The sequence below is a fragment of the Hipposideros armiger genome, unplaced genomic scaffold (genome assembly GCF_001890085.2).
Source record: "Hipposideros armiger isolate ML-2016 unplaced genomic scaffold, ASM189008v1 scaffold_169, whole genome shotgun sequence".
In the NCBI taxonomy this organism is placed as follows: domain Eukaryota; kingdom Metazoa; phylum Chordata; class Mammalia; order Chiroptera; family Hipposideridae; genus Hipposideros; species Hipposideros armiger.
The window spans coordinates 944,967-954,137 of record NW_017731519.1 but is presented as its reverse complement, the minus strand read 5'-3'; positions in this window follow the sequence as shown (position 1 = coordinate 954,137).

Sequence of the window (9,171 nt, the reverse complement as noted above, 5' to 3'; positions counted from 1 at the left end):
ATTACACTGACAAAAAACAGATTAACAGGGAGAAAGTTTATAATGCTTATTGATGTTAATATTTTTAATTTTACATACATGGTGGCTTCCTGGAAAAGAAGTGAAAAGCTCAAAGAAGTGTTTAGATGCAAGGGTATATATATATATATATATATATATATATATATATATATATATATATATAATTTTAATAAAAGGCAATAAATTGTGGAGAAGTGACTACAGATAAAGGAATGGGACTCTGGGCTTCTAGGGATGGTTGGTTTATCGTGGGAAAGTAAATAGGAAATACATGGGGGAAACTAATGGTAGATAAGGGTTGTTTCACAAGTTGTTTTTATGCAGACTCAGTTCCACTTCCATTTTCAGTGACAAGGGGAGGGGAATAGCTTCACAAGGGAAATGTATGCTCTGCTGTTAGGCAGACAGAGGGAGTGCAGAGAGCCCTTCCTCTATCTCATTCTTCTCAATTGACTTCAGCTCAAAGTATCCCTTATGTCAAAGTGGCATATTTTGGGGTGACATATTCTGATCCCCTTCGGGGTGATGAGGGAAGACATGGGTTCCCTGACTTCAGTGGGAATGATGGTATTACAGATTGCCAGGGGGCAAATGGCAGTACTTAAATGCCAGCGACAGAGTGGATATGGCTGCAGTAACGAGCAGCGAAGGCAGAGTGGTTATTAGATGGGCTTAACATGAGTCTTTATGGTGGTGGCTAATTTATTATGACGTCCCTAGGACTGAAACGGATAGGCAATTTACTCAAGTCTTACTGGATCTGACTCTAAAGTTAGTAGTGAACACAGGCCTGGCTTGAGTCACCACAATAGAGAAACATAGCTCCTCACCAATTTTCATACTGAAGTCAGTTCATAGACCCAGAGCTTCTTAAATAAATGAAACCTTGGGTTCCCTTGAGGAAATTCCCTGTGAAAATGTCATGAGGATATACTATAAATCCTCCTCTTAGCTTTCGCCAAAAGAGAAGGGAAATAAGGGAAATATGAAGGGACTACTGGGACACTAATCTGATGCCCATCATCGGGCACTCAAACTGCTATTGTGGTCACCTTCAAAATGGGTGCATATATCAGCTAGGTGATAAATGCAGTTTTGGCCTGAGTCGATTGCACAGTGGGCCCAGTGGGTCCCCAAACCTACTCTCTCCAATTCCTGAATGTAGAGTTGGATTAGACATACTCAGCCTCTGCCTGGATCTCCACATTGGTTCCTATCTTATAGAATGAGGGTTAATGTGGTATGAAGACCCAAGTCAAAGCTTCTAACATATCCCCTCCTTCTTGAAACAGTGGACCAAAAGTAATGTCACATTTCTGGGTGAATGTCAGAGGTTCATGCCAGCATCAAAAGCATGCAAGGTTCAGGGTTGATTTTTTTTTTTTAAATCATGTACCCATTTAACTCTCCTGTTTGACCTGAGTAGAAATTGGAGCGTCTTGGAGAATGATAGTGGATTATAATTTACTTAATCATGTAACTCCAAGCTCAATGGCTGTTCCAGATTTTGTCAATTAAGTGAAGCAAATCAATATAATTTTGGCATCTGAAATTCAGCTATCAATCTGTTAAATGTTTTTTTTCTTTTTCAATAAAGAGATAACAGAAGTAGTTTCTTTCTTCCACAGTCTTACCTCAGGATAATGTCAATTATGCAGTATTCTGGAATAACCTAGGAACATTGTTTGTCTCATCATGACATAAAACATTGCTTTGGTCCATCATGCTGATTGGATGTGGTGAGTAGGAGGTAGCAAGTACCACAGATTCCTTGGTAAGAAACATGTGTGCCAAAGAGTGGGAGGGAATAAACAACAACGATGTAAATTCCAGGGCTGTGACTTGGTAGTCCAGTTGTCAGCAGCAGGTTGCGATTGGTCCTCCTCAGTGAAAGACAATTGCTACCCTTTGTCACCCATCATTAAAGAGGTGAATGATTGGTAAATCTCACTGGACTTTTGAAACAACATACACATGCATGTGTATACATTTGAGAATGCTGCATTAACCCACTCACCAAGTAGCCCATAAGGCTGCCAGTTCTGAATGGGGCCAGAGTAAGAGAAGGCTTTGTTACTACTATGGACAGTGGTGCAACTTACTTTGTTATTTGAACCTTAAGATCCAACAGATCAAATGGTGCTTGAAGTGTCTGGCAGAAAGCAATCCTTTAGGGGCCTCTGGCAAGCCTTGATTTAAAATTACAGTGCAGTCCTCTAGGGTTTTAGAGCAAAGCCATGACCTATTCTCCAAATAATTATTCTTGTAAGAAACAGATCCTGGGTTGCTCTGGACCATGGTAGAAATGTATGTTCTGACCATGGAATATCAAATGGTCGTGTAAGCTGCTATGCCTGTCATGGACGGGGTCTTATCTGATGTACCATGCCATAAACTAGGATGTGCACGGCAGCAGTCCTCCATCAAGTGGAAGGTAATGAAGGCACAGGTAAGTGACATGAGCAGCACCTCAGACTACCATTGCATCACTCCTGCTGCATTGCCACTTCTCCCTCCACCCACATGGCTGACCTCTTGAAAGTTCTATGACTTGTTAGCTAATTGTGCCTGTACGTTTCTGATCCATTGTGCCTTGTTTTGTGTCCTAGGATACTGACCCACCCGGACAATGCATTGCCTTGGCTCCCTTGCCAGCTAGGTTCCAATTTTATCTAATCAATAGGATTAACAGGTGGATGAACAGAGTGGGTAGGACATCTCTTTCATTCTCTCTCCCTACTTCAGTATTGCATCTCTGACCCTAGCTATCTCCCACCACAACCACAGGCCCTGCTAGAAAGCCTCTTATCCATAGTTTTAATTCTCATTGAACTCTAGGAACACTGTTTTCTTCTCTTGTATCTCCCCTTCTAGGAGTGATAACAGCATCACACACTTACTAGTGTCGGGCACTTCACCATCGTCTGTTCCTTTAACCTTACATACACTTCTATAAGCAATCTCTTTATTAAAAGTTCTTCATTTAAATCACCTGGGATAAATTTTTAATTCATGCTGGGACCCTGATTAGGAAACTGAAAGGAAATAATTGAGCCTGGTTTACAAACTGTTTCACATAATATGCAAACACAGCTGGAGATGGACTGTGGCAGCATTATAGCTTCCCTTAGGAGTGGCCCTGAAAACTGTGTGGAAGGAAAATCCTCCCAGGAAAAGCACTTTGGGCAGTACATCTGGTTGCCCACTTTTCCTGGAAATTCATAATGATTTGGCCGGATGTTCAAGGATTTGGAAGGAGTAAAATTGAGGATTGGTGACAAGTTCTGAGAAGCTCTGAATATGACATCTTTGTGTTCCATGAAAATGTCTACCAAAGGCACTCACTCTAGAAGACACTTTCAATAAACAGAGAAACAGCGTGACCCATTATTAGTCAGCCTCTTTTCCTAACCACTCCATGTTTGCTCAATAGGTTAATAAACAAAATGAGTAAGATGGCATGTAATGGGTTGAATGGTGGCTCCAAAGATATCAGGGCCTAATGCCTGGAACCTATAAATGTTACCCTATTTGTAAAAAAGGGTCTTTGTAGATGTGATTCAGTTGAGGATCTTGAGAAGATAACCCTGGGTTATCTAGGTGGGCCCTAAATGCCATTACAAGTGTTCTAATAATTCGGAGCTACAACACACACACAAAGAGGAGAACATGATGTGAAGACGGAAGCAGACATTGGAGTGACGCAGGCCAGGAATGCTGGCAGCCACTATAAGAGGCAATGGATTCTCCTCTAGAGCCTCCAGAGGGAAAATGGCCCTGCCAACACCTTGATTTCAGACTTCTGTCCTTCAGAGCTATGAGAGAAAAAATGTCTATTGTTTTAAGCTAACAGCATTGTGGTAATTTGTTCCAGCAGCCACCAGAAACTAATATACACAGAGAGGAGATTATACAGGGGCTCAAACAATATGGACTTCTCATCAAAGCTGATCTGGCTAGGGCCGCTGATGAGTGGCCAAACTGCCAATAGCAGAAACCTATGCTGGCCTTGTAATATGGAACCATGCCTGGAACAGCCAGTCACTTGGTAACTCCTGTTATGGAGATGGCGTTAGTTTGTTCCTACTAGAGTAACACTTGCTCTGAAATGGATTTTCCAGCAACACCATCCATTTGTGGACTTATTGAATGCTTTATTCAACACCATGGTAGGCCACAGAACATTGCTTCTGACCTGGAAAATCATTTTACAATAAAAGAAATGGGGCAATGGGTTCACACCCATGGGTGTTAATTATATATCCATGTATTAGGGTAGGCTAACTACTGTAAAAAACAAGCCCAAATGAAATGGTTTAATGTAATAAATACATACAATAAGTTGATCATTCTTAAAATGCCACTTAAGATGCACTTCACAGTCCAATGGAGGTCAGCAGGGCAGAGTGGAAGGCTTTGTTCCATGCAGTCATTCAGGGATCCCAGGACTCCTTCCTTCAACTGGTCTGCATGTAGCCACATAGATGGTGTTAGAGAAATAATTTTATGGAGGGGGTGGGCTGTTACTGAGCCAAGTTTGGAGATGATGGCCATCAAATACAACCTACACTCCATTGGCAGGCATTCATTCAATTACAACATTTAAGAGGAAGGGACATTAAGAATTGTCATTTAAGTGTATTTCCAGGAAATGAAGAAATGTATTTATGAGCTTCTAGCCATTATGTGCAATATACCACATACTCACTCTCTCTCCCTGAAGCATGTGACCTTCAATACAGTAAAATGTCCTCTTGAACACTTTTATGACCCTAGCATGGCGACAACAGTTTGAGAAGATGGGGTGCTCTCCTACAAGATGTAGGATATGCTCTGAAATCAGTCACAAATGTAAGGTGCTATTTCTCCCCTAGCCAGAACACTTGGGTTTGGGAACCAAGTGATAGATTTGAAAGTGGATCCTTTCTTTATTACACCTACATGCAACATTTAAAATTTCTTATTTTTGCAACTGTGTGCTGTGTTGGTTTAGAGATCTTAGTTCCCAAAGAAGGAAAGTTTCCATGAGGGGACACAATAATGGTTTCACCGAAGTTGAAGTTGATACTGCCACCTGGAATTTGGGGATTGTTATACCATTGAACAAATAGGCAAAGAAGGGAATACAGTACTAGCTGGGGTAATTGCTGCTGCAAAATGGAGGAAAAGAGGTATATGTCTGTAACCGAGACCCTCTTTGGTGCCTCCAAGTACTTACATGGCCAGTGACAAAATTTAATGGATGCCTTTAACAATCCCAAAGAAGCAGGACTACCAAGGGCTCCAGCCTTTCAGCATTAAAGGTTCTGGTTACACTCCCATGTGAAGAACCCTGTGCAGCTTAAGTTATGACTGACACAAAACACAGAATGAGCTGTGGAAAATTAAATTAACCACACTATTTATGGTTTTATGACTCATTGCAGGAACAAGATCTGAGGTTGTTTTGCGTATTTTTACTTGCTCTATGTTTATATTTGTATAAGTTAACCAAAATTTCTCCCTTTCTCTTTCCCTTCCTGTTTGATATAAAGCATACTAATGGTGGTGAAATTTATGATTATTCTTTGAAGGATATCAAGGTGGGATTATAGCTGAACTAGAAGAGAAATGAGCAGCATCACTAGATGCAGTGAATAGACTTTGAATATTCTCTTTTAGGAGAGAGTGAGCATGTTTTTGTTTATATGAACAGCAACTGTATTGATATTATGCAAGATTGGGGACATGTTGCTTTTGCTCTGGTTTTTGTTTGGAAGGTAAATATGGGCAGAAGATTATGGACTGTGGGTAGATACACAGCAGACAGTGCCTGACATTGTCTATTGGCACATGGTATCCATTTCCACCCTTCTTATCGCCTTCCCCATAACACAGATTGCACGGGTAAGAGTGCTAAAAGCCACATTTCCAGACTTCCTTGAAGCTAGAGCCCTGGATCTGGTTCATATTATGCCAATGAATTGCACTTGAGTGAGTGAGTTTTCTGGAGAGAAAAGGCAGCCCAAATGGCTCAGACTTAACATTGAAAGCAGCTGGATCCCACGTTTCATCCTTTATCGTCAGCCTCCTTAGTGGGGAGCAGCTGTGATGTCATTGATGGTGGTTGCAATGGCAGAAGCAGTTTCCTGGCCTCCAACTCTCAGTCACAGTAGTGGGTTCCTTAAATTATAAAGTATTTGGTGGTTTCTTAATTTCTGTTCCTCCAGACCTACACCATTATGTAAGCACATAATTTCCTCTACTAAAACCCTTTCTTCTTGAAAACATTAGTTCCTCTTTCCTGCATGGAACCCTGAATAGTACAGATGAATACTAAGAAATTTCACAGGCACCTACATTAAGTACAATATGATATAAAATAGTATTATTCTAAGAAAACAATGGCAATAAAATTTCATATGGCTCTAGCATTCTAAAATGGTCATTCTTATCTTTGATAAGCTTTTTTCCCTTCCTGTGCTCAGGCATTCTTCTAACTAAATATTGAAGAAACATTCTCTATATTTGAAGGGGTACCAAATAATTGGTCCAACTTGGGCACACACATGCCTCAGCACAGCCCTGATTCCTAGGCTTCCTGTGCCTTATTTTGGGGGTTTCTTTAAGATCCTAGAGACAAGCTCTTGGATGCAGATAATTTGAGAGTTGATTCTACCAGGAAGCTGGAGTAAAAATGTGAAGAGAGTAAGATAGGGAAAGAGGGAAAGCCAATAAAGGATATATTTTAATTTAGTTACCACTGGAGCAACTGAAATACAATTCTGTTGGGAACTCTCTGACAAACCATAAAGAAATGTTAGAATTTTATATCTGGGAATGGAAGACTGAAGCATTCATCTGTAGATTTCTGTCTCTCATTGATTACCCTGAGGAGTATTAACTGTACCTGCACCTTCCACCCCTGACACCTGGGATGCTCCTATTCTTAGGTTAAGCAGCCCTGAGACAGAAGACAAAAGGAGAAGCAGCGAAAATGCCTGAAATGGGACACTGCCAGTTTTCAGTTAACTTCATTATAACACTGAAATGAGAGGTAGGCTGAGGGAACGTGGCTCTGAGCAACAAACACTTCTACATGTGATTTGACTCTCAAGAACTTTCCTTTCTTTCTTTTAAAGATTACTGTTTACAGTATTATTTTAACATGTATAGTTGTTCACAATATTCTTTAGGCACAAAATTCATTGTGTAATCCAGGGCTCTTTTTTAGAGTTACAGAGTGGAATTATGATTAGCTGATTGCTTAGAGAATTTTTATGACTCTAATTCGTTTCTTGTCAAGAGTAGTTGTCTGGTAGGATTGAATACTTAAAGATTTCTAATATATAAATGTACATATATAAAAATAAACAAGTACACAGAATGTTATAATAGAAATCAACATTCTCTCTCACTCCATTCCTCTCTAGCCTCATTTCTGTTCCCCAGAAGCAACCATTTTTAACTCATTCTGGTTTGATTTCTTCTGCTGGTCTCTTATTTGTAGTTCTAAATATCTTCTGTCTTCTGGCGTCTCTTGTTTATATTTCTAAATAATCAATATGTGTTTCCTGCTGTTCCTAGATTTGCCAACTGGAGGCATTATATATTGAGTTCCTGCTACCATATGTGAGAATTCGGCTCAATTACACCACACCCACCTTGCTCAAATCTAAACAATGTACTTGTATCTCTACTTTTCCCATGAACTACAGAAAGTGTCTTTAGATCTCACACTTTGTAAGATGCTGATTATAAATGCCCCCCATATTTCTTTTCTCCTCATCCTTCCTTTCAATTTGTATTCTTTATCTGTATTTTTAGTTCAATCCTTAAATAGTGGTAATGTTTACATTCTATTTGGTTATCATAATCGTCATCTATATTTTGTTTTCAAGATTATTCTAAACATTGACAAATCAATAGAAGGCGTTTACACTGTTTAGGTTATGTAAATTCTGTGATCTTCAGAACCAAGTACTGTGTCCTGATCACATTTCCTTTCTTGGACAGTTTTTTATTTTCTTTGACTTTTGGGTTGCTTTCCTGTTTTCTTGATTTTTCTCTCTATTTTTCAATGTCTCAAGTATACTATAAAATCTATGGAATCTTCTTTGTCCCTACATATCTCACACATTCAAGTAGGTAGAATTTGTTGCTCTCTAGGCCTGTTGTACAGCTGCCATTCTAGTAATCCCCTTCATTGTTCATAGGCATTGCAACTGCTACTTTAGTCAATATCTTCCTCTTCCTTGCTTGATTCTCTCATTTTTCTGGATTATATCTTTTTCCTAAGATGAGTTACATGGGTGGTATATTTTCTGAGTACTTACAACACTCAAATTGTCTATTCATGTGCTTAATAATTTGGCTAAGGGCACAATTCTTGGTTGAAAAATCAATATTTTTTTCTTAAAAATTTTTGGGAAAAAATATCCATTGTCTTCACATGACTAATGTTGTTTAGGGAAAATTGAATGCCAGTCTGAATTTTATTCCTTTATTTGTGACCTGTTTTCTCTTGTTTGACAGCATTTCTTTAGGTTTCTGCAATTTCACTAATATTTGTTTGTCTTTTATTTCATAATTCCACAATCTGGGAGATTTCCTTGACTCTACATTCCAATCCTTCTACTGCATTTTTTTTTATCAATCACATTTTAACTTTCTAAGAATGTTCATATTCTCTGATTTTTATTTTCCCCATAGCATCTTATTTTTGACTCATGAGTGCAGCATTCTCAAATATTTCTAACATTCTTACTTAGAGAATTTTTCAAAATTATTTTTGTTCCCTAAATTACCTTTGTTCCCTTTAGGGTTAAATGTTCAGTGTATCTATCTTGGTCTTTCAATCTCAGAGCTGTGTAACCCATGATTGCCATTCATATTTGAACATGACACAAGGAAAAGGGTAATTTTGAGTTATTTCTAAAATGGTTTTGTTATAGTTAGGAAATTGTAGAGCCTTTCTTATGAATTGATTGTATTAAACATTATTAAGATAACATAATACACTGTATATATTTCTTAGTAAAGGATTCAGTGCATTGTTACTTCTATAGCAAAGCTAGCATATTATGATTTATTACAAACCAGTTAAAGTGATACTCTGAATTTGGGACCCCTTTGGAAAATATTTATAATGAGATGCAAGTAAAATCTCCA